The sequence below is a fragment of the Passer domesticus genome, chromosome 3, assembly GCF_036417665.1.
Source record: "Passer domesticus isolate bPasDom1 chromosome 3, bPasDom1.hap1, whole genome shotgun sequence".
Taxonomy (NCBI): domain Eukaryota; kingdom Metazoa; phylum Chordata; class Aves; order Passeriformes; family Passeridae; genus Passer; species Passer domesticus.
This window is the reverse complement of record NC_087476.1, coordinates 68,651,535-68,678,418: the sequence shown is the minus strand read 5'-3', so window position 1 is coordinate 68,678,418 and position 26,884 is coordinate 68,651,535. Positions and strand designations below refer to the sequence as shown.

At 38.2% G+C, this 26,884-nt stretch overlaps 2 long non-coding RNA genes across 2 annotated transcripts; one reads left to right on the top strand and one right to left on the bottom strand.

The window, feature by feature from the left end:
- Positions 1–207: 207 nt before the first annotated feature.
- LOC135296857 (uncharacterized) lies at positions 208–19,875 on the bottom strand. Its single transcript, XR_010358888.1, has 3 exons — positions 19,559–19,875; positions 3,384–3,484; positions 208–1,061 (listed from the first exon to the last, which is right to left on the bottom strand). It is a non-coding gene; the product is annotated as an uncharacterized LOC135296857 (long non-coding RNA).
- Positions 19,876–20,055: 180 nt separating this feature from the next.
- Positions 20,056–25,035, top strand: LOC135296858 (uncharacterized). Its single transcript, XR_010358889.1, has 3 exons — positions 20,056–20,353; positions 22,060–22,154; positions 23,366–25,035. It is a non-coding gene; the product is annotated as an uncharacterized LOC135296858 (long non-coding RNA).
- The last annotated feature ends 1,849 nt before the right edge of the window (positions 25,036–26,884 follow it).

The window sequence follows — 26,884 nt, the reverse complement described above, 5'->3', positions numbered from 1 at the left end:
CACTGTTGGCTGCAATCAGATGTTATCGATGAAAATAAGTTCAAGCCAAATAATGTGATTTAAAGAAACAGTAGAATAAGTTGGATACTATGTTTTTAGCATAGGCACTTCTATTTTCCCTGTCCCAATCTTCTCCTTTTTAGCACATGCAAGAATTAAACAAAATGTTCTCTATATTTCGAGTAATAGAAAATCCAAGGCTTTTTTGAGACTCCTCTTACAAATAACACCATAACCTGTAAATAAATTATCCTCTCTCACAGAACTGCTATGTGCTTTCATAAGAGAATGTTGAGTACTTTCCTGGAAAGCTTTTTAGGCACCAGATCAGAACAGAAGACACAATTGGCTCTTTGTAGCTCACTTTATTACTCATTTACTACTTCCTCATTATGTTTACAGGATTATATCTGCTTCTTTTCATTCATATTATTATTTTTATTTGACAAATAGGGTAATTTCTCTCTTTCTTTTCAATGTCAATCTTATTTGTGGTGTTTGTTTCTGCTTCTCTCCCTTCTCCCTATGACTTGCTAATAGTGGCCAACATTCCTTGCCTTCATCAAGCAGATTTGTTTTCTTGCTTCATCTGTTTCTGTATTTCAGAGCTTGAGTTGTTTTACTTTTTCCTGGTATTCTCCATAAGAGCGGAGCAGTGATTACTGCTCACTAGAGGACAGTACCGTGGGGCTCTTTGCTCTGCTGATTGCCTGAAGGGCTCATTTGGTACCAATCACCTGCAGCCACTCACCTTATGCTGTACATGTTCAAGGAAAGCACACATTAAATGCCTTTTGCCAATGGGTTTTTCTTAATTCCTTTTGAAAAATCTAAGACTTCATCCAAGGAAACAGTCAGCCATGTAGGCCAAAATAACACACAGACACAGAACTACTAATAGGTTTGTGCTGTTGATGTACACAAATATTCTCCCATGACACTAGAGACAGTCTCTGGATTTTCTTTCAAAAGAAATCTCAATTGAGAAGTGAAGCCAGAAGACCTGCTACCAGATTTTTTTTCATTCTCCTCAGCACAAGTCATTTTGTGGTCACAAACTCCTGTAGAAAGACAGAAGAAAAAAAGTTTCCTCTTATGTCAAAGAAGATAATGCTCATTCTCATAATGCCAAAGTACTTTACTTTAAGTAAACCTGCTTCTCAGACATGCTTCTTTTGTGTCCTCTTTCAAATCTGCTATGCACATGGATAGAAGTACAATACCAGATGAACAAGGGAAAATACTATTGAAAATTTGACCACCCATATGTAAAAGTTTTACCCAAAAAAAAGACTGCCTGTGTTTTTATAGTCCTCTTCTCTCAGTTATTCAAATGCTTATAAGTTAACCCTATATTTCGAAACTAGAGTGCTCATCAGGAGAAATTTTGTTGCCAGTCAACACTCAGGACACAGTTCTTATATTTCCTTTGCAAAGTGAGGGGATAAATGTCATTGACATTCTTCAGCTGTGTCACTAGTAGTTTAAATATAAGGATTACATGATGAAAGAAAGTGAAACTGTTTAGTTTAGCTTGTGTCATGCTGGCAAGACTTGGGATTGCATTTTTCTTTTCAAGCTCAATATTACTGTGTAATATGCCCAAAGTAACCCCACAGGTTCTGAAATAACAGAAGCCCAGCTTGCAAGGCTTTCATGCCCTGAGGCCCACAGCAGTGAGTAATTGTGAGGTAAAGATGAAGCCAACACTTGTAGTGTCTATTCATCTATTTTCACAACAGTCTGTGGAATTTGCTGGAAATTGGTGCCTTGCTTTACAGATGGCAAGCTTAAAACAGAGCAGCAAGCAGAAATATAAGGACTAACAGTAAGAGTAGACACACATAAAGACATTTTCTTTCAGAATTGAGTCTAAAAAGCTGTAAGAATTGCTAGTGCCATTAGCAAAACCAAAAAAAATAGAGTGAGAAGTGGTATTGAGGGCTTACGAATTACAGCAGATTTTCAAAACTGAACTAACTTCTCTAAGCACATTTAACTTCCCATAATTGATTTTCAATAGTCACATCAAAATATCTTCTTTTTGTTTTTATCTGTCTGTCCCTCTATACCTCCATATCCATATAGATAACTCCAAGAGTATCTAATGGATTGACTAAAATTCTGCTTTTATATAACCTTTAGTATTGAAATAGATGAGGAGTTTTGCAGTTTACACGACTGTCAGAATAATTGCTGGCTTCCACCCACCAACCACAACATATTTGTTTGTCTAGTTTGCTTTGTTTACAAAATAAGCCTAATTTCTCTTTGCTGTTTTCCCAAAATCTCGCTTGTACATGGTGATGTTTATCACTTTTGAATTCAGCCCAAGCAGGAACCAAAAACCATTAGACCAGAACTGTTTCTGAAGCCAAGTAAGTGTAAGGTAGCAATTGCTATAGTTCTCCTAGATCACCCTTTAAAATCCTTTTCTTCTTAATTAAGCCATTTAGCAATAGAAAGAATGAATATGCCACAGAAATGTACTATTGCTTGATTCCTGACTGTGAGATTTGCTTTCAGACTACATGCAATCAGTTTGAGTCAGGCTGAATCTTATGAGCATATAGGATTGAATGGGATTTCTCTGTATTAAATTAATAGTATGAAAGTTATTATCAGGAGTTGAAACCAAACCCAAACTTTCTGGCCAGCCACAAGGTGAAGTTAGAAAATAAGAAACAATAAAAACCAAGCAAATCAGCCATGTTCTCATTAAAGTCAATGGACAATTTGTCATTGGCCTTGGTAGGAATGGGATCTGTCCCAAATTCTTCACTTCTTGCACAAGAAAAAGGAAACTGAAATTCACGTTGACATTTTCCCACTCCTAATCTCATTTCCTCATTTTCCTCTCTTTCCCTCAAACCTAATTCTCCAGGGACCTTCTGAACAAAGTAGCAAGTATGAGTGGAGGGCTACAGAAAGGATGTGATAAGGCACATGCAAGGCCACTTAAGTTTTGCTGTATCAATGTGCTGTGCTTACAGCTCACAAAACTTTGCTTTACTTTAGTCTAGACTGTGTCCAATATAGATCCAGGTATTTTGCAAGCAAAAAATATCATCCTCTGACTGGCTGCTTGAGTGGGTAATATTCATCGTAGTGGTAAAAATGAGAAGGTATTTTAATACCTATTTTAATAAAGCACTGGGGGGCAGTGTGATATAGAGAAGCATACATTGGCACAGCTGGTCTCCATCTGCCTGGGGTGTCACTTCCAGGAGGGACTCACGACTTCATTTGGCAGCTCTGCTGTACCTCCTTGGAGGGCTGAGAGTATGAGTGTGTGCTCTGCCTCTTCTGGGAGGATGAGACACTATAAAATAAACTACAATATAATGTTAAGAGAGTCTGACAGGCTAAAAGGTTTGACTTACCATGAATGAGCTCTGAATAGGTAGATGCTTGTTTCTCTGTAGGCCCACATGAACTGTGAGAACAAAAACATTAGTCTCTGTGCTTGGATCTGTGACTGTGTCTGGAAAGAAAAGCAAATATTTTCTATTATTTCTGAAGTGTACTTCTTTCTGACAGCAGAATAAGAAGAGTGGTTTAAATTGTTATCAGCCTTTGCATGTTTTCTACTTGGGTTCTGCTTGTTTGTTTGTTTTCAGTTTATTATTTCTTATCTTGTACAAAAACAAGCAAGCAAACAAATCAACTTTATAACATCAGCTAACCTGGAAAGCAAACAAAAGGGCTGCACACACAGGGGAAACAATATACAAACAAAACATTTCTCAGAATGTGCTTATGTAAGTTACTGATTTTTCCCTGTAACATCAGAGGGCACTGCTATTCTTGTTGGTCTTTTAATTCAGAAAACTGTCTCCTGTAGGACTACATTGGAATTTCAAAATTATTCAGAGAAATAATGGAAACCTGGTGGTTTTCTGAGCAACCAGAATGTTTAATGCTGAGGTTTTAATTCTGTAATTGAAAGCAGTCGTTCATAAGCATGATCTTTACAAACTTTTATCTGAAAAGAGTACTCTAATGGGATTACAGTATTATAGGCCTAGCAAAAAATTCCCCACATTGATTTTAGGGATTAAGAGCAGGGGAACTGTTACTGCTTTAATAAGGAAATGAAGGCTACCTAGAAATTATGTTGAAGAGTAAGTTCCCTTAAGGTATGTTAGAAGAAATGCTCACCTTGTGGCTGTCTACATAACATAATGCATTATGCAATGTCTCAACTTGAATATGAAAGGAAATACAGTGGCAGTTTCAAAGAACGCTTTTATGTGGTGCATTGTTTCTAGTCTTCAGACAAAGGTCATATCTTCAATCAGTCACTTTTTCCCTACAGAGTATCCAAAATAATTCTGAAAGCAAGAGTTGCGATCTCCTCTGTCTCATGCCCAATAGCCCTGCCCTTATTAACTCCTTTACAGCATCCATATCTGCCCCTATATTTTTCAACAAACAGATGCACCTGGAAAAGGGAAGAAAGTGCTGAAAGCAAAGCTTAACTCAAAAAAGAACAATCATGGCTCCATGAGGCTTTCCTGCTGTATGTAAGGCTTTCCTAAATAAGCCAGCAATGCAATGAAAGTGAGCATGCTTTTTTCCATTTTTTTGCTTTTGAGAGCTTCTATGCAAAATGAAAACAAAACAAAACCGAGAAGCCTAAGAAAATTGCCCATTTCACTATGACATTATGACTATCCTTGTGGTAAAGCTGTAAGGAACATATTTGAACTTGATTCATGCAAAATAGACATTTTGGAGGGTCTTGATTTCATAGTTAGGCCATACTCCTAGTGTGGATCTGTTTTCCACACATAATTTTAATTGTCTTTTGCTATTTAAACATATTTTATATAACTGCATATAAGTATATAAAGATAGAATGTGTTGTCATATATATGCTGTATGTGCCAGAAAACAGGCCTCATATGGAAATGTACATGGGGTTAAACAAGGATACTGTCCTCCTCTGTCTTTTATGGAAAAAACAGCTGAATGCATAAACTGTGATGAGGACTAGTCCACAGTCTGTAAGGTGCTGAGCAAAGATTGAGGGAGGTTGTAGCCAGCAGAGACAGAAAGATATTCAGCAACATTAAGTTAAGGGCGTTTTGGCAATCTCAATATTAGTGGCTGACCTATTTCTGAACAATACCCAGGAACACACCACATGAGAAAAGAGATACAGCAAATACTAATTAAATATGTGTTGTCTCTCAGGCTAATTAGCACACATAGAGGTTAAGCCCTAAATAATAAAATGTGCAGCTTTGAGAGTACAAGAGAAAAATACAATGAAAAATTCTAATTCACTCTCATTGGAAAATGTATTTCCTTCTTCTCACTGTGGGTTGATGATTTAGCCTTCTTTCCTTTTCAGCACACGTACAATCTGTGAGTAAAACTCACAGCCACAGGTTTTTTTTTTTATTTTCCCTAAGAAATGCAAGGGAACATGCAAGACGTGTGCCACTTCACCAAGTTCACTTGAAAGAAGGTCATTCAAATAGTCTGACAAAGTAGCACTTACTGCCTCTAAATTGCATAGAAAATAAGGGTTTTTTTTCAGAGAACTGACCATGGCCTGGGATTCGGACAATGTGACTAGTATTCAGACAGCAACATTAAAGAGGTATCTTGAGTACTTCAGGTCTTTAGCTCTCAATTTCATTTTCTAAAGCCCCTTCAGATGAGAGCAATGAGACTATTTAAAATGGTTATTGTTATTTTATATTCTTTTCCAAGATTCAAGCTGGAGAGAAAATTTTAATCCTGTCTGTAGTATTTTTAAGATTGTACTTCCATAACCTCTGCATGCATGTTTTATAATCTGTACTGATAAATTCAAATAATCTCATTATCTTTCATATCATATGCACACACATAACTTCCCAACTATCAATCTTCATCATCTTTATGTCTTTACATCTATCAGCTTCCTTATCTAAATGAAAACCAAGGTCTACACCCTTGCATATTTTTCATTTGTATTCAACTATGATACAGTATACAGAGTGAAAAAGTGGTATGTTTTCCAAGTGGATTCCTTTAGGATATTATAAACCACAAATTTTAAAAAGCTTTTTAGTAATATATACATTATTTGCTCTGAGGGCACACATATAAATATTGAACTTAACCAAGACCCTCTTCTGTTGAGGAACCTTTTGTTAAAGTAGCCAACAGTAGACAAAGTGTAAGATTCCATGAAGGTACACATAGGGAATATTAGGAGTTAAGACCCCCTCAGCATCTTCCCTTGTGGTTTGCCTTTGCATATTTTCAGTCTTGCTCTGCCTGGGCTCTTGGCCTTCCATTGTCTGAGTTTCAGGTCCACTGACTGTTGTTTTAACTGTTGATTTAAGCCATTTGCCTTTGCTTTACCCGACAGGACCAAGGAAATTTGATGTTGCAAAGGTCTTCTTTCAAAATTTATGATTCCAGAGCTGGTCAGGTGTCTAAGAGTAAATCAAATCCATCTAGCTGTCCAAATCCATTTTCATTATTTCCTTTCAACAAAGGGGATAGGACCTGGCTGTTGGTTTAGGGGGCACCTTTCAGCATCTTCTACATACTTTGGTGCTTGTGGACAGCCTAGAGACCACAGGGAGCAGAACTCTGGAGTGAGATGAAAACTCTACCTAGCAGTCATGGTTGAGAGGATGATCAGTTGTGGCTGTATCTAAAACTTATGCCTCCATCTAGAAACTTCAAATAAAAGTTTTAGGCATGAGGATGACAGTGTTATTAGACATGGTTGTCCCAGATCTATCACAGTGGCTCTATTCAGAGAGTGTCTGAAGAGATATGTTACTGATTTCTATGTAGCCAGTGAAGGCAGATTAGGTTCTCCACTTATATAAAAAAGTGATATATAGACAGATATAACTGGTTGTAACTGGATATATAGAGAGCTATAACTGGATATAACTAGTCTGGATATTCTCCAAACCCATCCTTATTTCCCATCACAGCAACTGAGTGGATATGAAAGCGACAAACAGCATTCATTGAAGACGCATATTAAAAATGACATTAGTGTTGTATATTGTTTTCTAATATATAAAATTGATCACAAATTTCATTTGAAGGTATCCATTGACATGGAGATGTTCACTGCAGATTGTATTAATAAATAGGTATGACATCGTTACTTAAAAGAACATGTGCTACACAGTCAGATTATATAAACCTCACTGCAAGTCTAAAAGAGATGTATTAGGAAGTTGTATTATGTATGCTGAGTTAAGTCTAATAGAGCTGACAGAGGAATCTGCAACCTTTGCTTTGGATCTCCAGAGCTTCATCTATTGGCAGAAGCATCTTTCCTTGTTAATCAGACTTTAATCACAGCTACTTTGTTCCAACAGACGTTAGTAAACACACATGCAACTAGACACAATGTCACAGACACAAATGATGCAGAAGAGAATGGAGAGGATGCTCTGATAGCAAGCCACATTTTTGTCAGCTGGATGCTATTGTTATGGAAGCAAGTAACCCAATGAAATCCTTGGAAAGGGAGTTGGTTACCAGTATAGTTTTAACACCAGAGTACACTGTTTTTAAAACCTCTTGGAAATTCTAAAAAAGCATATGTTTCATTGCTTATTGTGAAAGATTGGTTCATGTTGGCCACTAATTTTCATAATTCTTCAGCATTAGAATGTTTTTCCTAATCTGATTTGATCTTTATCTTGCTTCTTATTTCCCTCTTGTTTTCCACTCTGACTTCCTTCCTATGTTTCCCCCTTTCTTATTGGAAGTGAAGGAATTACAAGGTTCAGTTTCTTAACAAGCATCCAGAGAATGAAGCTGTAAAATGGTATTACTATTTTGGCAGCCAGGCCAGCCATATTTCTAGATAAGTATTATCTAAATATATCCGCCGGGATTCTGAATTAAATGGTACAGTAGAAATACATGATCAGAATAAAGACCCCAAGCATCCCACATTCCTACCCTCTCAGCCTTGTGCACTGGAGGTTGGGCACCAAAACTTCTGCTGTTCCCTTTTTCCATTATATCTGAACATGAAGATTTTGACACCATGCATTGGTACACCTTATTGAAAAGCTGACTTCTTCTGTGTGAAATGTTGAGAGTAATTTTGATTGGGAAAAAAAAATAAAAGAAGAATTGCTTGCTATTTATAATCATTTAAAAAGTATTTCAGCTGAAATGGAAAAAAATCATTTTGATTGAGCCCAAACCAACTTAGAACTATTTGGAAATTTATTCTCTGATTGTCTTTACTGTGCAGTGCACTATGATTACCATTTAACTACATATTTATCTTGCTATGCTATATTCTTCTGCCCATTATTTTAGTTTTGGGCTTTTTAGTGACCTCAAAATGCCACGTGTATGCTTTGAAATAACATGGAGTGTATATTTACATTAGCCAGAGCAAAGGTAGCATTCCATGGATAAGCATGGAGATGTCATTGTGTGCAAAACACTTCCACTTCTTCACAGCAAAACCAATTGCTTGTGTGCTTCAATAGCAGAGAAAGGCTCACCTGCATATGCTGTGCTCTTTATTCCTTCTGAGCTTCAGTAATTTACTGAACTTTAAGAAGAGCAATCAGAGTGGTAAAGCAGCAATTCATAAACAATTGCCTCTTAAACAAGAGGCATGCAATTTTTAATTAGGCAATTCAGGCATTGTTTAAACTGAAGTTGCAATTAGGTAACCTTCAGTTACTTAATAAATCATCATTAATTCTAATCAGGAATATTTATTATTTTTGTCACTAAAAAAAAAATTAATGAAATTCTGATTCAAAATTTACATCTATCCTGATTCAGTGTGCTGCAATATTATTTTAGCGAAAATATCTCTTTTCTCCTCATATCCCATTAATTAAATGACCCTCTCTGCAAAACCATGATTCATGTATTTAGATTAATAATGCTATGTTTTACAATTCACGACAAAACTATCAAGGATGCTGCTGTGGCATCTGGTTTTAATAGAATAGTAAAAATTTTACATGAAATTTGATTGCATAATTTAGAATAATTTTAATGGTATTTTAATTTAGTTATTAATAAGTTTCCCCAACATTATATTTACTGATACTGAAAGATCTTCATAAATATTTTATAAATATTTCTTTATGAATGTTACTTCTGCAAGATTTTTCAATGAGCCATCATCTTCAGGATACATTACAGTGGCTGAATAAACCAATCACTCCCAAAAATCTACTAGATTCTGATTCTGTTGCAGCAAGTAAATAATTACACAAATATCAATTAAAAAAGGTAAAGGTAGAAAAAACTGAGTCTGACAAAGCTTGAAAATTACAAAAAATCACAGCCTTGTATTATCAATAAACTTCACTACAGAAATCCTGCTGTGTTCTACAGTTTCTGAGGTAACCACAACAAAGTTACAGAAATAGTAGATGTATTTATGTTCCAGCTATAGGAAGGGGATTACATCTTAAAAATTATTTCAAGAGTATTTATAATAAATGAAAAGCAAAAGCATCAACTATTAGCTTCTGATATCTGCAAACCTTTAGTTGTTATTAAATCTATATCTAATATTTTGGTGCTTGACTAATTAGTATTTTAATACACATTTGGTATTATACATACCATGGGGAAAAAAAACCTTCACTAAGAAAGAATTTGGCTTTGATAAATCATCAATTTAATATGATGAAGTTCTGAGGGGAAGTGGTAATGGTTTTAAAGGTTTAGATCAGAATAGTTCAGTACATATACAGTTTAATTAAACCTTGGATTTCTGCTTGAAATTTTTATTAGAGTGGTTTGTAACTAGCTGTCTTGTTCTGGGATGTTCTTAACTGCATCTCTCAGAAGGTTTTAAGCTTAATGATTTCAAACTGCCCTTCTTTAACACAGTAGGAAGACATGTAAATCTTTGTTAGAGATAATAATTTAGATAATTAAAGAAGTTTTCAGACTTGCTTTTTAATTTGACAGGCAATTTGGAGAATGAAGAAAATGTGTCACATGTGAACCCTATCAACCAAATGCTTTTTTCTCTCTTCTTCACCCCTCTGCTCTGCTAATTCATCTGCAGAATGAGAATAAAAACATCCTTGCAATATCAAATTTACTGGCAAGATGTAGCAGTTCTTGTGGCCTTTTCAGCTTTGTGTATAAATGCAAGACTCTTAAACAAAGCAGTATTATCCTACAATAAGGATTTCATTTATAGGGATTTTTGGCTCCACCATCAGTAGAATTGATCATTCAAAGTTTAATATATGAAGATGTAGAAGATTCAATAAATAATTCAATGAATGGAAAGTTATTAAGACTTCTATTTAAGATCTATAGCTTTGTTTGGAAGAGAAAAGCAGATTTTTACAATTGCTAAAAAGAGGAAAACTCATTTAATACAGACCATTAGGTATATATTTAAATAAAATTTAAGAATCATAATTGTAGCTTTGCTACATCTTATGAAGCTTCATCTCAGCCATTGATTACTAACAGGATTCTGATAGATGGTAAATTTGTCATTTCCTGTTTATAAGGAGCTGTACTCAATATATCTGACTAAAGGATAAAAAAGATGATTGCCTCTAGACACGCCAATATTTAATGTAAGGTTGATTGACATTTTATTGTCTCCAAACACTGGGACTGACATTAATGACTGAGCCACAGAAAGTTATCTGGTTCTCACTGGTTACCAAGTGAGCAAATGTGCCGATAAGCCTTCGTGGGTCATAGAAAAGGATGCCTGCTTTATTGATTTTTATACATAGGTTCAATTTATAATGTTTTAGACAACAGACACAGCCTTTAGATAAGACACAGGTATAGTGGCAGTGTTGCCATATTTCTTGTCACAGAGAAAAGCGAGGCACAATTCTTCCCAAGGATTTCTGAGATTCACATTCTCTGAACCTCAGAGAAAGGGAAAACACAATTTTTATCATTTGCTGTGCCTGTGTTGTGCCAAAGTAGAATGCAATATAGAGATTGTTTACCCAGAGTGAGGATGTTTTGTTTCCTTGGCCTATTAGGGCCAAGAGCGTGTATGTGTCGGACTGCCGGCTGACAGTCCCGGGATGGGTGCAGTGCTGTGCAGTTGTGTGCAGAGTGAGTGCATGGCAGAGTCAGTCTAGATGCATGTAATATAGTATAACAGAGTAATTAATTATCCTTCTGATAAGATGGAGTCAGATGCATCATTCTCTCCCCTTCATCTTGGGCACCCTTGCTACAATAGTGGCAGGACTATAACAACAGTTCTCTAATTGCCACAGGCCCAGGCCAGCACCATTGGACATAAGATTTTTTCCACAGAGTAATATAAAAGGTCTTTTTCTAAGCATCCAACTAGTAAGAAACATCACACATATCATAAGATGGGCATTACAAAATGTGTTATGAATGTCTGTAAACAAGTGAAATGGGACTGCTTTCTCTCACAGCCAAAGCAATCTAAGAGAGTGTTAGGGGTAGAAAGCCTTGAGAAATGCAGATTGTGAAACACATCAGGATGTTTCTATGTGCTGTATTTCTCCTGACAAAGAGGAAAATCATGTTGGTAAGTTCATTTGGGAGAAAAGAAAAACCAGTTCTGCAGAAAAGAGGAGTCAGAATCCTATCCTCTAGAGGGAAAACTCTCACCAGCCTCAGTGTCATGTGCCTGCCTGGCCACTCTGCAGAGGCAGCAAATAACTATTTTCAATTGTAAAGGAAGATTTTAAATTCTAACTCTATATTGCTGATAGATTAAGGCATTACAGAAATAAAGTACTTGCACCAGATCATAGAGCAGGAATTTTACACTCTCACAGTGAATTTTAGTAAGAGACATTTCTGTTCCCATCTACTTGAGAATATGCCCTGCAGACATGAGGTCCACCTGCCTACCTGTGGAAAGCCATCCTTCACAGGTCTGCCAGAGCTCTCTCAAACACATAAACTCAGTTCTCTGATTAATTTTGTCCTAATACCCAGAGTTACAGTACTTGTCTTTTCTCCATGCCAGATTAGATCACATCCCAGATGAATCCCAGGGATTATATTGTCACATATACAGTAACTCACCCAAATTTTTAGGCCACAATTCATGCACAACTCCTAGAGCTCTCATTGTGCCTCACAAACTGTCACAGCTCAAGTTTCCTAATTCCCATATGAGCAATTTGTAGGCAAGTTGTAGACCTCTTTACCATCAAGATATTGTAAAGAACAGTTGTGCAGTTGTATGCAGAGTGAGTGCTTATAATAGGAAACCACTGTTTGATGCAACCCTGTGATAACGTTAGATGTACTTCTGTAAATTGCGTTTGCTTTTACACAAACATAACAAGTGAAGAGGGATTCAGATCCTATTAAATCTCAGTTGAGATCTGGGTAGCTCTCAACAATGTAATAAACAAAATAAACAAGCATTTATTTTAATTGATCATTGTAGAAAAACGTGAGATTGAGATGTGACCATCAACTCTGTGTGGATCATAATGATACAAATACTTTAAATGCAACAGCTGAGTGAATTACTTATCTATCCCTTATCTAATTACTTATCTGGTGCACCCAGCTACCAATGTTGGTAGCTGTCTTCTGGCAACAAAAAATGTCCATGTCTATGCAACGAGGGGATAGTTCCAATAGGAAATTTCATCATTGCTAAGATAAAAAATAACAAAATTACATTTCTTTTCCAAGATAAATATAACTGGTTATGCTGGGCTGCAGCAGAATAGTCTCTAAGGCACTCAATGCTTTCACCAAATCTACATAGCCCCAGGCAAATTTAATTCACTGTGACTTGCAGGAAAAAACAACAGCCAGTGTCACTTAACAGTAATGGATATTTCAAACTACTTAAGCCTTTAATTTTTTTTTCATATGTACAAAATTAATCTTCATTCATTTTCATGAGAAGTGAATGCAATGGAAGTCAGGTTTTGAGAAATGTTACCAGGATGTAACACGCTGAGATTAAAAAGACAATGCTGCATATAGTGTGGAAGTAACAATATGACTGCTGTTATTATTATTATTATTATTATTATTATTATTATTATTATTATTATTATTATTATTATTATTGTTATTATTATTATTACTGCCCTGGATCTTTGGACCTGAGGTAAATTCAGTCATTAAAATAATTTTTTTTGTCAATGTGAGTGTCTGAGTTATGTTTGCCATAAGATATTGTCAAAGAGCCAAGAGGATTTTTTTCATTTCTGCAGTGCATTTAAAATAGTTTTTTTTTCACAAGGTTCGAAAGACAACTTATTTTACACTAAAAACAAATACGAAAATGTGTTATTAAAAGGCAGAAACAGAAAGAACAACTGAATTCAGCAAATTTTATATCTCACTGTAATCCTGCACATTAAACAGCTCCCTGTTTGCTGGATGGCCTGTGAAGATGAAAATGAATGCAACTGCAGACCAAGATCTTATTAACCACAGCCTAAGCAACTACAAATATAATGCCTGTAGTAACTGCTCACGGTGCACAGCTGTCAGGAGATATAAACATGATGTAAATTGAGTGTGAGAGGAATAGCAGGACCTTGATAGCAAAAGCTCTAGTCAGTCAGCTGTGATTCTTCGATAACCATAGGTTGTGGGTGCTGGATTGTCCAGGTGGTCCTGCGTAGCTCTTAGGTTCTCCTGTGGCAGATGGTAATCCCTGCAGAAATACATCCCTTAATTTATTGGTAAAGTCAGTGTTTGAACAGCATGTTATTTCCATCATCCTGCTGGTGCATCATGCATATAATCCATAGAGTATAAAAATGTTTGAAAGCATTAGCTCATGATCCCAGTGGAAAGTCTGTCTCCACCAGTTCTTATTCAGTAATTAATTGGAAGGAGTAACCTTATTTCTTTTCTCAAATTAGTCTGCTTGTCACTCTTTTGCTAGAAGATATGTCAGTTTTGTTTTTATATGAAATATTTAAATCCAAATTTTCCCTAAAACTGTTCTTTAGCTTTAGAAATGTATGTGTGATTCAGTATGAAATCTCCTGTTGGTCACAATGTGAGACAAGCTGGCTGACATTAGTGTTCCCTTTGACCTTTATGATAGCATGCTGAACAGAAACACTTCTGCCCTGAAGGGAAAAGCAAGACTACCAGCAGATTTTTGTTGGTTGTTTTTTTTCATCTGAAGTGATGTGAGTCAGTAGAGCATGTGTAGTATTCCCAGAAAGTACTGGCAGCAGAAGATCAGGCTTCCAGGAATTGTACTGCTTAGAGCACAGAGCTCCAGGTTTTCTGTTGTAAGGCCATTTCATAAAGTTAAAGAAGGAATTCCTTTAAATCATATAAAGATCAATAGGGTCAAAAATATATTAAGAAAACTACATACAGTTGAAGGCAACCTGGCATTCCCCTGCGCAGAGCCTCTAGGCAATGCTACCTTCTAAGGAAGAATGACTTAGACAAACAAAATTCCCCTTAATCACCACCCAGAGTCACTGTTAAAAAAAAAAAAAATAGTACTTTAGCTCAGCACATCTTAACTACAAGCACTTAGTACATCACCATCTTTGAAAAGTACTCTTTGTTGGCTAATGAGAATTTACACTATACCAAACAGCACTTAATGTAACCGTATCTACCTCTTTTAGGATCTATCCCAAGCTCCAGGCCTTTGAATTTTCTGCCAAGGACAAGTCTAAACAAGCCACAGCAGAGTTATGAGGACACTGTGACACTGAAATCTCAGCATGGGAGAAAAGCAAGCTTAAACAAATTTGTCCACAGGGTCATTGTTTCTGTGTCTTACCCTAAGAACCAGGGTAGGCATGGACTATACCAAGTATATTATGGAGCTTACTCTTAGTCAGCTCCAATATATTAATTTGTTGTCAGGAAATGTATTTGATTACCATGTCTCATGCCCATTAGCCAGTGTTCCTTCCAAAATTTCTGGTTGCACCCTTGACTTCATATCCTTTAATTTAGTCCTGTTTCTTTTTAGTTTTCAGTATGCTACTCTCTCACTGTATGGCATCCTTACCCTTCTCTACAACTTCCTAATTCAGATCATAAGAAAATAGTGTTCCTCTTTTTAAATTAATCAGTAGATAATTGTTACCAAACCTTTCATTAACTTGAGTGAGAGCAGGATTCTTAATTAGCAGCCAAACACTACATACACATGCAATTTTCTAGACTACCCACAGGGAATGCCTAGTGATTTGCAAATTCATCTTCCCCTTCTTTCTCCAGAATAAGCAGAATGGGTGTTGGGAAATATTTGACATCTTTTCCTGATTAATTTTTCTGCATTATGATGCAACAGTGACCTTGAGTGACAGTTTAAAACTATACCTCATTTTTCCTCTCAAAAGAACCTTGACTTTCCTCTCTGCTTTGTTAAATGAACAAAGGCTGGAAACACTATGTTAAAAAGGTAAAAATGTTTCATCTTTGGGTAGCATTACTTAAAAATTCATAATCATTCTGTATCATTCAACACACTTTCTTTCTGTCACCAATCTCTTAGTCATACAGGACACAGCTTAGGACACCAAGCCTTTGAATTCAGTTCATTTCTGTAAAGATTTTTGTTTTACCAGTAACTATTATATGTAAATCTGTACTTCCTAATACATTTAACTCCCAAATAAACTTCATTTATGGCATCATGACTTCTCTGGAGTACAACTGGCTTTGGTTCTCAGAGAGTATAAATGTCAGCTTAAAATAAATGTTTATCAATTCTTCATTCTTCCTTTTTTCTTTATCTTTTTCAACCTTTCCCAGATTTGACATGATTATGGTCCTGTGAAATCTACTGATTGTAAACAGGAGAAAAGAAAATTAAGCACCAGGATCATGAAATGGGAATTTTTAAAGAATTACATTTTTCTTTTCCAAAAACATATTCACACTAGAATTAAATTATGACACCCTGAAAGAATTTTTATCATAAAGAGAAAAAATTCAAAATTGCTAAAACAGCTTCCATATGTTTTCTTTCCATTCTTTATATAATTACTTTGCCAACAAAAACATATAAATGCTATAATTATTTTCTCCATTTAAAAAGTAATACATTATGGAAAATAAATTGATTGCTATCTACACATTTCCAACGTGTATTTATATATATATATATATATATATAAATTCTCACAGCACAGTCCGGACACCACAGCTGACATTACAGTTTTATTCAGCTTCTGTTGCATACCTGCTTGTCATAAAATAAGAAATTAGCAGAGAAAATAGCTGTGATTGGTGCAATTTCTATTTTCACCTAAGCGTGATGACATCCAATTTACCCTTCCTTTGTGCTGCAAAGAGGTATGAACCAACATTACTGACGCTGCATGTTGTGCCTTTGCTTTCTTCACCATTTAGGTTCTTGTCTGGTAGGAATGAAGACATCAGGAAGAGGTTCTTCATCCTCAGGCACTGAACAGGTTCCCCAGGAATGTGGTCACAGCACCAAGATTGTCAGAGTTCAAGCAGTGTTTGGACAGCACTCTTAGGCACATGGGTATTATGCCTAGGGTGTCCTGTGAAGGGCCACAAGCTGGAATTTGAGGATCCTTCTGGGTACCTCCCAACTCAGCATATCCTATGACTCCAGGGAATCTCTTCTCCCTGGAATTCTCACTCCATTCTGGGAAAGGACTGAGTGGTGAGAGAGGCCATACCAGACCTGGATGGGAACAGGCAGAACTAAAAATGACAGTCATACTCTCCAGCAAGGTCAAAAACCTCTCCCTTTGTCATCTTGTCTGACAAATCCAGCAGAAAAGCAGCAGTGCACAGACAGACTGAAAGTGCCAGCATTCAAGGAGATGCTTTCTATGTAAACTGAAAATACAAGGTGCAAGTTTGATACAACCCTCTTCTGTTCTTCTGAGGAGCATGGCAAGCACACATTTGTTGTCTGTGTGTCAGTTTCCAGATAGGGTTTACACAGGCAGGAACAACAGCCCTGGCCTAGGGGGTCACAACCAACACTGCAGTTCACAGCCTCCTGCAGGATATTAAGCCAAGCCCTAACCCCAGGGCTTTAAGCTTTATGGTCTCTAGATTCCTTGTTATTTTCAGTAATTTCCTTGAAGATTCTCTGGATCCGACAAAAAAAAAACAACCAGGACATCTAGATAAATAAATTATTAAAGGAAATGTTTTCTAGTGCTGTCAGCAGTTTGAGTGCAAATGTTTTGGGGTTTTCTTCCCCTCTATTTGACCAGATTCTTAGGTATTATAGAAAGAATAGAATGTCTACCTAAAATTCAAATCATAACACAAGTAGTTTGGTGGGCAAGATAGCTTTGAGTGCATTCTATGTGACTATTTAATGCAGCCTATTCCATTCTTCCCAAGCATATGCTGGATAAAATACAGAAAGCTCTATCTTCAAGGTATTAAAATGAAATCAATTATTACTGCTATTGCTTGTAATAAAAAACAAATTTTAGTTTTCAAAGATGAATGCCTCTCAAAAACCTAATCAACCATGTCTAGAAAACAAGGTCATTATTTCTGCTCTTCTAATTCAGATTTTGAATTGTATTATTACTTTCAAGCTACAGGAAACTAACCTTCATACTTGGTTTCTGCTGTTGAATCATTTGAAGGTACAAATTACTTCCCTTGCATGTTTAACAAAAACTTTTATTCAATTGAAAAGGGGGTAGAGGTAAATTTGAGAGACATCTAGTTAACTGATATCGACACAAACAATTTATTGTTCAACATATTAAAAAATATGTTCATGTGCAAGATGTTTTCATTCCTAAAAATAAAAATGAGAAGCTTCAAATGTAAATCCAAAATTTAGCTGGGGAGAATTTTCTCAGAAAATTTTCTATTCCAACATGAAAAAGGTATATTTTCTTTAAAACAATTAATTTATAATACTAGCATCCCATCAAAATTAAAACAGAAATGTTAAGCTAGCAGTCTTGATTCATAAAGCCTAACATGACAATTCATTAAATTACTTGTGTGTAATTCAGATTTAATTTGTCAGAGATTAAATACTTCAGGTATTCATCTGACTTCAGCGCTGTAAAAGTGTGACACTTGGCAGAGGTTGTCCATCTCAGCCTCTTTGCTATTCAATAGAGTGGTATTGAAAGCATGTACATTTTTGCAAGAAAACAGAGTAAAAAAAAAACTTTTTACTTCCAAACACTAGAGCTTCTTATGGATGTCAGAGGATCTAAATCAAGGCCTAAATTCACATAACGGATTTTTTCCTCCTTTTTTGCTTTTCATGGATAACTTATGTATGTAAAGAGCCAATTCTGAATTCCAAGCAGGCAGGTAAAATTAAGTTTCATTTTCATGAGTATTTATACTAGTGAGCTTAGGGTTTTGAATGTTTCCAGGTGTAACCAGTGAATAATGCCTCATATTGTAACACTGAGGGAATCTACAGCTTCATAGTCAGAAGCTGTAATGTTTCCAAAATACCTTTATATTTTTTTCAGAATTGTTGCTTTGACTGTGCCCAATCACTGTGTAAAGTCATAGGGAAACCATGTTGCAGTAATGCCAGACAGATGAAATCCTCCCAGGTGGCCTGGATATATGCTTTCAAATCCTGCAGCAGCCAAAGGGAGCAAGCAGGATCCTGTACTCAAAGCCTGAGATCAAAACTGGTGTGATTTTCAAAGCACCATTGACAAGAAAAAGCCAAATATTGAATAATAGACCTCCGAAAAATTCAGAAATAACTAAGAAATAAAAATGAAGTTCAAACATACCTGTTGCCATCACAAATAAGGAAAAGAGACCACACTATGCCTCTTGCTTTGTATTGCAACTATTATTATTAGATTCTAAATTATTACTAGATTCTGAAGTCTTTGGACAACATTTTTCCTCTTTCTCTTTACTGTTTTACTTTTAGTTTTCACTTGTTATGCTCTCAGACTTGTGTTAACATTCCCTGGAATAGGAAAAATAAAGTACCAGGAAAAACCCTTGCTTCCTAAGCTTGAAGGGAAACCTTAAGGCCATGTGTTTGTTTGTTTGTTTAACAATTGTTAAACATAGCACACTTTTCCTCTGAAACATGAACAAAACCTTTAAATCCAGATGTTTGTCAGTATCTGTTTCTCTTTAATATTAGTTTAATATCCAAGCACTCAGCAGACCTTTTAACAAGATTTCAGTGCTCCCAGCAATTGAAGCCTTCTTTGCAAATTACTCCACTCAGGCAGAACTGCGTTTGCCCTGTAGCACCAGACTCCTGACAGAATCACACAATCAACTAGGTTGGAAAAGACCCTTGAGATCATAAAGTCCAGCCTAACAACCCCATGTCAATTAGACCATGGCCCTGAGTGCCACATCCAGTCTTAAACACCCCCAGGGACAATTTCCTGTATCACTTCCCTGGGCGGCCCATCCCAATGTCTAATCACCCTTCCTGTGAATAACTTCTTTCTAATGCTCAACCTAAAACTTCCCTGGCACAACTTAAGAATGTGTCCTCTTGCACTGTTGCAGGAGACCCCTGGGCAGGTGCTGTCGGGGTTCCTGCCTCCCCGAGACTGTCTTCACTTCGCGCCACACAGACAGTTCCCTCAGCCCACCAGACACCCGAGCCTGGACGTTGTAATCGATGCCTCACCAGTAAGCGAGAGGACTCTTTGTGTGGAAAATCCAACAAGGTTTGTTTGTTCAAGGATGAAATAAGGGTCCAGGATAGAGCAGGAGGACAACCACACTTGAAGGGATCTAGGGATGAAGAGCAAGAATAAGTGAAGGTCCAGGGTATATAACTGGGACAGGGTAGGCATGGTCAGGATACAAACACACCAATGGGGATAGGGATGGGAGGAGTGGTTAGAGTGGGGTGATGCAACTTAGGCAAATAAGGGAGCAGGGAGGGTGTGGAATTCTGGGCAAGACCAAGAGGGAACCTGGGGATACAGAACCTCCCAGAACGGGGGAGTGAACTCTGAATGACAGACAGCAGTTCCTTTACATAGAAGAGCAGGGAACCCTGGGAGAATGCTCCAACTTCTCACCCCAACTTAACTGGGGAGTCCTCCCAAGGCATCCCAGCCTTGATACTACTACCACCATCTCCCATACACTGTTGCTGGTTTCCTGGGAGAAGAGACTGACTCCCACCTGGCTACAGCCTCCTTAAGTGCAGTTGTTGGGAGAAATCAGGTTTTCCCTGAGCCTCCCTTTCTTCAGTATAAACAGTCCCAGCTCCCTCATCTGCTCCTCACTGGGGCTTGTGTTCTAGACCCTTCACCAGTCTTGTAGTCCTTCTCTGGACATTCTCCGCATCTCAACATCCTTTAAACTGGGGGCCCAGCACTGGACACAGTACTCAAGGTGCGGCCTCACCAATGCTGACCACAGAGGAAGAATGACTTCCCTGCTCCTGCTGGCTACACTATTCCTCATACAGGTCAGGATGCCATTTGCCATGTGGGCACATGTGGTTTTATGTTCAGTCTGCTGCCAATCAGTACCCCCGGGTCCCTTTCACCACTGCTGTCCAGCCACGCTGTCTCCAGCCTGTAGCACTGCAGGAGGTTGTTATGGCCAAGGTGCAGGACCCAGCACTTAGTTTTGTTAAACCTCATATTGCTGGATTCGGCCCATATATCCAGCCTGTCCAGCTCTCTTTGCAGACAGAGAGCCCTCCTACCCTCCAGCAGATCAACATTCCTCCCCAACATGGTTTCATCTGAAAATCTGCTCATGGTAGGCTCAATCCCCTCAGCCAGATCACCCATGAATATATGAAACAGGACTGGCCCCAACCCTGATCCCTGGAGACACCACTGGTGACTGGCTGTCAACTGGACACAGCACAATTCACCACCACTCTTTGGGCCCAACTGCCCAGCCAGTTCCTAACCCACCAAAGCTGTGGGCTGACAGATTTTTCAGGTGTGTGCTGTGGGGGATGGTGTGAAAATCTTTGCTGAAGTCCAGCATCCACAGGCTTCCCCTCACCCACCTGGTCATAAAAGATCAGGTTAGTCAGGCAGGACCTGGCAGAAACATGTCCACCATGACTTGGATCTGAAAGCTGAGGAGCACAGGAAAGGTAACTGCTGGGGAAACCCTTCCCTTGCTGGATCTGTCACTACTCACCATGTCCCAACACAAATCCATGTAGCTCCTTTCTGAACAGCATGCAGCACAGCTCAAAGCAAGCCATACATATTTTGCTAAAGTTAAAATTCTTCTGTATAATCATCAACATACATTGTTTAACTGTGATCACTGAACTTTCTGCTGTAAATAAATGAACAATATGTTTTCAAGCACAGTGGTCATCTTTGCATGCTGTCCTCGCCAATTGACAGATTTCTGTGTACTGCCCTGCTTCTGTAGAGTATCACCATACTTCTGACCAGTCACTCGTATCCCAGACCATGGTGTCATGTCCTCCCTTGCAGACAGAGCCCTGCTCTATGGGTACTCACACAGCTTCTACATCTCCTCGCTGCACAGACTTGATCTCACCCACATCACCACTGTCATACACCAAAATCCAACAGGAACTCTCTACCACAACTGCAGTGTAATTGCAGCCCTGCCTCATTCTCTGAAACAGTTCTCAGGTCTGTTCAAATTACAGTCATATCCCTGCCAAGCTGAATCAGCTAATCAATCCTCAGCACAGCCATAGCTGAGATACCAACTGCACTCCTGTATCCAGGAAGTTCTCTGTGCCTAGTGCCAGCTCTAGAGAAGCACAGTCTGTACTTTCATTAATTTCCTGAGTTTCTGTTGCCAACTTCCATCTCTTGGAAAAGCACAAGGCAACCTTAAAATTGAATTGAAAAGGTGTGTGTGTGGGGGGGTGTGTTGTAATATGTTACTGAGATATTCTTCAGTATGGAGGATGGCAGGACTGAAAATTATTTAAAAAATTATTTAAAATAAAATTATCAAGTTTTTGTCAGCTGGAGAGGTCAAATATGCAGTGCACACAACTGCAAGGGAAAGGGCTGATTTTTTGGGAATGCATGTCCTGCGACTTCAGTGGGAATTGTGAGCAGTCATTCAACATATGAAAAACTATTAAGCCTTCTAAGAGCTCAAGCTGTTTTCTGATCCTAGAGCTGATGTATCTTATCTTCCTTTTCTTTCCCTCAGCCAGTCAAAAGGGACTTCTCACCCATTTCTGCTTGAGCAGAGAAAGTTTCAAGCCTTCAAAACCTGCTCATGACTGACATGGAATATGATACAAGGTCTGTCCCCCAACAGCTTCTGCCCAGTTGAAGTGTCCTTTGCAGAAGGCACTGGAAGAGAAGAGAAAGCTGCACACAGGAGTCTGCTCTGCTGAGCTCTGGCTCTTTATCTCAGATCACAGCTTCTGTGTCACAGGAGCTACTTCCTAAGCTTTTGGCCTCTTGACAAGTCCTGTTCTGTAATGTACACTAAATGAGTGCAGGGTTCATGACAGTAACAGCCTTTTCTAGGAATTAGGGCTGAGGCTATCAAAGTTATAATTCTTCACTTAGAGAAATTTGATAAGAATAATATTTTGGTCAGGTCTGCTCACAGCTGATTTGCAGTCATGAGTGCTGCAGGCAAAAATCAATTTAGATAATCTAACTTACCAGCAATGAAACTTGAGACTATATGAAAGCTAAATCTAGTTCTGTAGGCCAAAATACAAGATTATGTGTGTATGTGCGCATCACTATATGTGATGTACAAGCTGTTTTTGATTCATTGACTTAAATTTAAACCTTATTTAGATGTATTTTGATGTTTTTGAAATAATTTAATGAAAATAAACCCAGGCTACAGTAATCGGTCTTGTGTTAGGATTTTTTTTCCTAACACCGTTCTTTCTTTAAATGTGAGAAAAAATATTTGTGAAGAAAATGTTAAAAAAATTATAGTCTTTAAATACAGATGAGTTAAAATGTAAATTCCAAAATTAGCAAAGTCACTTCCTTCTCTGTGCATCATTTCCCCCATCTGGAAAAGAATGCTGTCTTCCTCAGAGAAACGCTTTGAAATCCAAGAGAAAAAAAACCCACTAGCACTAATGGTACTGCTGACGGCTCTGTTAGTAATTTTGCCAAACAACAGTTAATTCATCATATGGAATTTTCCAGAAGCATATTATTTTATCTTACTGGAGAAGCATAGAATCATAGAATACTTTGATTTGGAAGAGGCCTTAAATATTTTTGAGTTCATCATCCCTGTCATTGACAGGGACATTTTTCAATATTTCAGTTTGCTCAAAGCTCCATCCACCTTGAACACTTTGGATTTGGCATCCTGTTTTTTGGGTAACCTCTTCTAGTGCCTCACAGTAAAGAATTTCATCCTAATATCTAATCTAAATCTGTCCTCTTTTAGTTTAAAGTCATTACCCCTTATCCTATCAGTGCATTCCCCTCTAAAAAGTCCCTGTCCAATTCTCTTGCATGCTCCCTTTTAGGTACTGGAAACCTGCTCTAAGATCTCCCTGGAGCCTTCTCTTCTCCAGCCTGAACAACACCACCTCTCTCAGACTGCCTCCATAGGAGAGCTGCTCCAGCCCTCTGATCGTGTTCCTAGCCCTCCTCTGGACTCACTCCAGCAGGTCTTACCCAGAAAGGTTGCTCAGAGCCCTGTCCAGCCTGACCTTGAATGGTCAGGGATAGTGAGGAGGTCATACTGTGAACTGTCATCAGAACAAAATTAGGCAAAACACTGAAGCACAGAAAAATACCTACTGAGTTTCTATATCTTCCTTCAGGAGCTGAAATTCAGACTTTGAATACCTGGCTATAAAAAAGTTTAAAAAAATTTTCTACTATCTGCAGACACCCTATTCTCACGTATGTTGATGACTTAGAGAACTTCCTGTGCCACAACATTCCTGCATTTGCAATCTTGTAATTTTTTAGATATTTTTTTCCATTATTGCTTCTCCAAATGGCATTCATGAGTCAGACATTATTTCAGAATAAAGTTGGGAACTTTGAGCACACCAAGTTCCTGGAAACAGGGGACTTCCGAAGCACAGAGGCCATATCAACTGGAGTTGCTGTTTTTCCTTGCCACCCCAACTGCTGGGTGTGAAATCCCACCCAGACCTAGATCTGCAGTCCGATTTGATGCCATGGATACATAGTTATTAATAGAAAGTAGTTGTAAAAAACCATGAAAATAAACATCCACTACAATAGAGGCGATGAGTTCCTGCAGTTTAACAAGTCACACAGATTTGGTGACCTAAGTGAAGACCAAAAATTATGTGTGCAACTGGTTCAAAGTAGTGAACATATAGCCATGATGTAATACCTGTTTGAATTCTGAACATTATCATTAATATTTTGAGAATATCAGTCTCCACTGTGCATACACTGTTTTAAACCTGCTTGTGCAAATATTAACTTGTCTTTCCAGTTGTTTTATGCATCACAGTTCCACATGCATTCTGCAAATGTGTCTTTGGTAAATCTGGTCATTGCCATAATCTACAAACGTGCTTTTGTGGTGCATTTCATCTGATTAGAAACTCTGTGGCCATGATGACAGTGTTGCCCTGTCTCTGAGAGGCGCACTTGAAACAGGTTATAAAAGGTAACCTAAGCATGAATCCTATGGGAACAAATATTAGGGGGAAACCCCTTATTTCTCAATCAAAAGGGGGAAATAAGGGGGAAACTAAAAAAAACTGACACTCCATTTGAGGTTTGTGGTGCTACCTGTACTTACCAAGGCTCTTGCTATTATAGTATGATACACTAGCGTTTCATTTCATGCACTTGCCCTTTATCTCAAGAAAAAGGGATTTTCCTGAGTAATAATGCTGTTGTTACTGATCAATTGGTTCTTCTGCCAGATTCTTTTTTTTTTGTTTTTCCTTAGGACATTAGGGAGGAGAGGATGGCAGACAGAAACATTTCTGTCAATTTCATCTTTCCTCTGAAGCCTTGATAACTCTGTTCAAAGTTGAAAGAAGAAAACAAGATATGAAAAACAGACCTTTATTTGTGTAGTAAAAGGTGAGAAAAATTCAGTGGGTTTTTGCACAGTGAAATCACCCCTGCCTAGGTCTGGTGTTTAGTTTTTGCTGGTGTAATTTATTTATAAGCTATATTAAATATTTGTAAAGCTAGCTTCTGGTCTTGTGCTTCAAAGCAATAAAGAGAGAAAATGTTTACTCCTCTCATGATTTACCATGAGTGTTGTTTATTTAATTTGAGAAGAGCTTCATTCCACATGCTTCAGTTGTTTGACTTATAGCAGTAGTTTCACAGCTGAAACAATTCTACTGGAGTGGTACATTTTGCTAGAATAAGTGATTGCGAATATATAATCTTTGAAATTTGTCTCAAATAGTCTGAAAAGCAGTAATTCAGATGCTTATGAGCCTGAAGCTTTTCAAATCTCCTGTTAGTTAGGTGAATATCTTGACATACAGAAATCCCCCTCCCATATACATTCATGGATTCCCCACTCTATCTAAACACCACCTGAGCCCTTCCCACCCTCTTCTACCTCCCTCCTTCCCTGCCTAAGCACCATTCTGCTATTTCTGTGCTTTGCACACTACCACGGCACAGTTTTAGTGCTCAGAAGAACACTAGAAGTGGCTCAATGCCTGAACAGCAAGCTCGCTCTCTTGCTAATTTGCAGGACACTCTCCAGGGCACAGATTATTTAGAAGAATCCTTTTCTTACCAGCCCAGCATTTCTCCCAGTACAAACTAAACCTGCTAGACAAAAAACCACTGGGTGATCTGGTTTATGCCAGAGTACTCAGGCTTATCCTGATAGCTTGGAAGATTGGCTCGGACAGCTGTCACTCATGACAGTCATGTCTTTCTGTGAAACCCACTGACATCTTTGCCATGCAGCTGCAGCTCTCAGTATCCATTGCTTTGCAAAATGGCCCAAATCTCAGGCACTGGGCACCTCCCTGGGGACAAGGATGTGGGCCACAGGTGGGCCAGACTTGGTGGTGCCCATGGCCAGGCAGGATGGGGCTCTGGGGAGCTGGAGTCCAGCCCTGCTGCACTGTTTCTGCAAGAGCTGCTGGTGGTTCTGAGGGGCTGACATGGGGTGCTGGGCTGTGGGGAGCCATAGCCATAGCTGTGAGGCTATGTAGGGACTGGAAAACTTGCAAATACTCTCAGGGTACTGGCAGCAGGACTTTGCTACGAGATTGGCTCAGAGTTAATACTCCTGAAAGAAGCTCTGCCTCTAGAAGTTCACATCAGAAATATGGGCCCAACAGCATTTGTATTTTTTGGGGCTAGAACAGTACCAGCTGTGAAGTAAATACAAAATCAGTCCTAGTCACTCCTTTTCACCCCCAAAAGCAGCATCATGTAGAAAATCTCAAAAGCAAAGACTCCCTGAAGACAGTATGACAATCCCTGCTCAACATGGTCTTGCTTTGGCACTCTCTGGCCAGGGTGAGTTTTGTCAGGCCTTTGAGATAGCCGTGCACACACAGGAGAGCTCAGCATCTGAGCCAATACAACTTGTGTGTCTGCCCTTGGGGATGAAGTCTTAGGCAGGAGTTTGTGCTTAGAGCCCTGGCTTGCACTTGGGTCCACCTATTCTGCAAACACATAACAGCTTTAAGGAATGAAAATCCAGGGGGTGGATTCTGGTATTTTTCCATCTTGACAAATCAGGAAAAAATTTGTGCAATTAGAAGTGTTGCTATGATTTTTTCATAGACCACGGCATCCTGTGAGACTAATTAGCAAAAGACAGGAATCTCCCTAAAGGATAGGTCAACCAGAAAAATGAAGTTCTTTTTCTCTGCTAATTTGCAGTGATTCAACTAGAAATTTATCAATGGCAGGAAAATACAGTAAGGTGAGGATGAACCATGTATTGCATGAAACCCTGTTAGTGGTAAATTTGTAGCTAATACTGTAAGTGGTCTTAGCTTTATTGCCTTGAGTTTTTTCATTCACTGTCTCCCTGTATGCATGCCTGGAAACGTGCATTT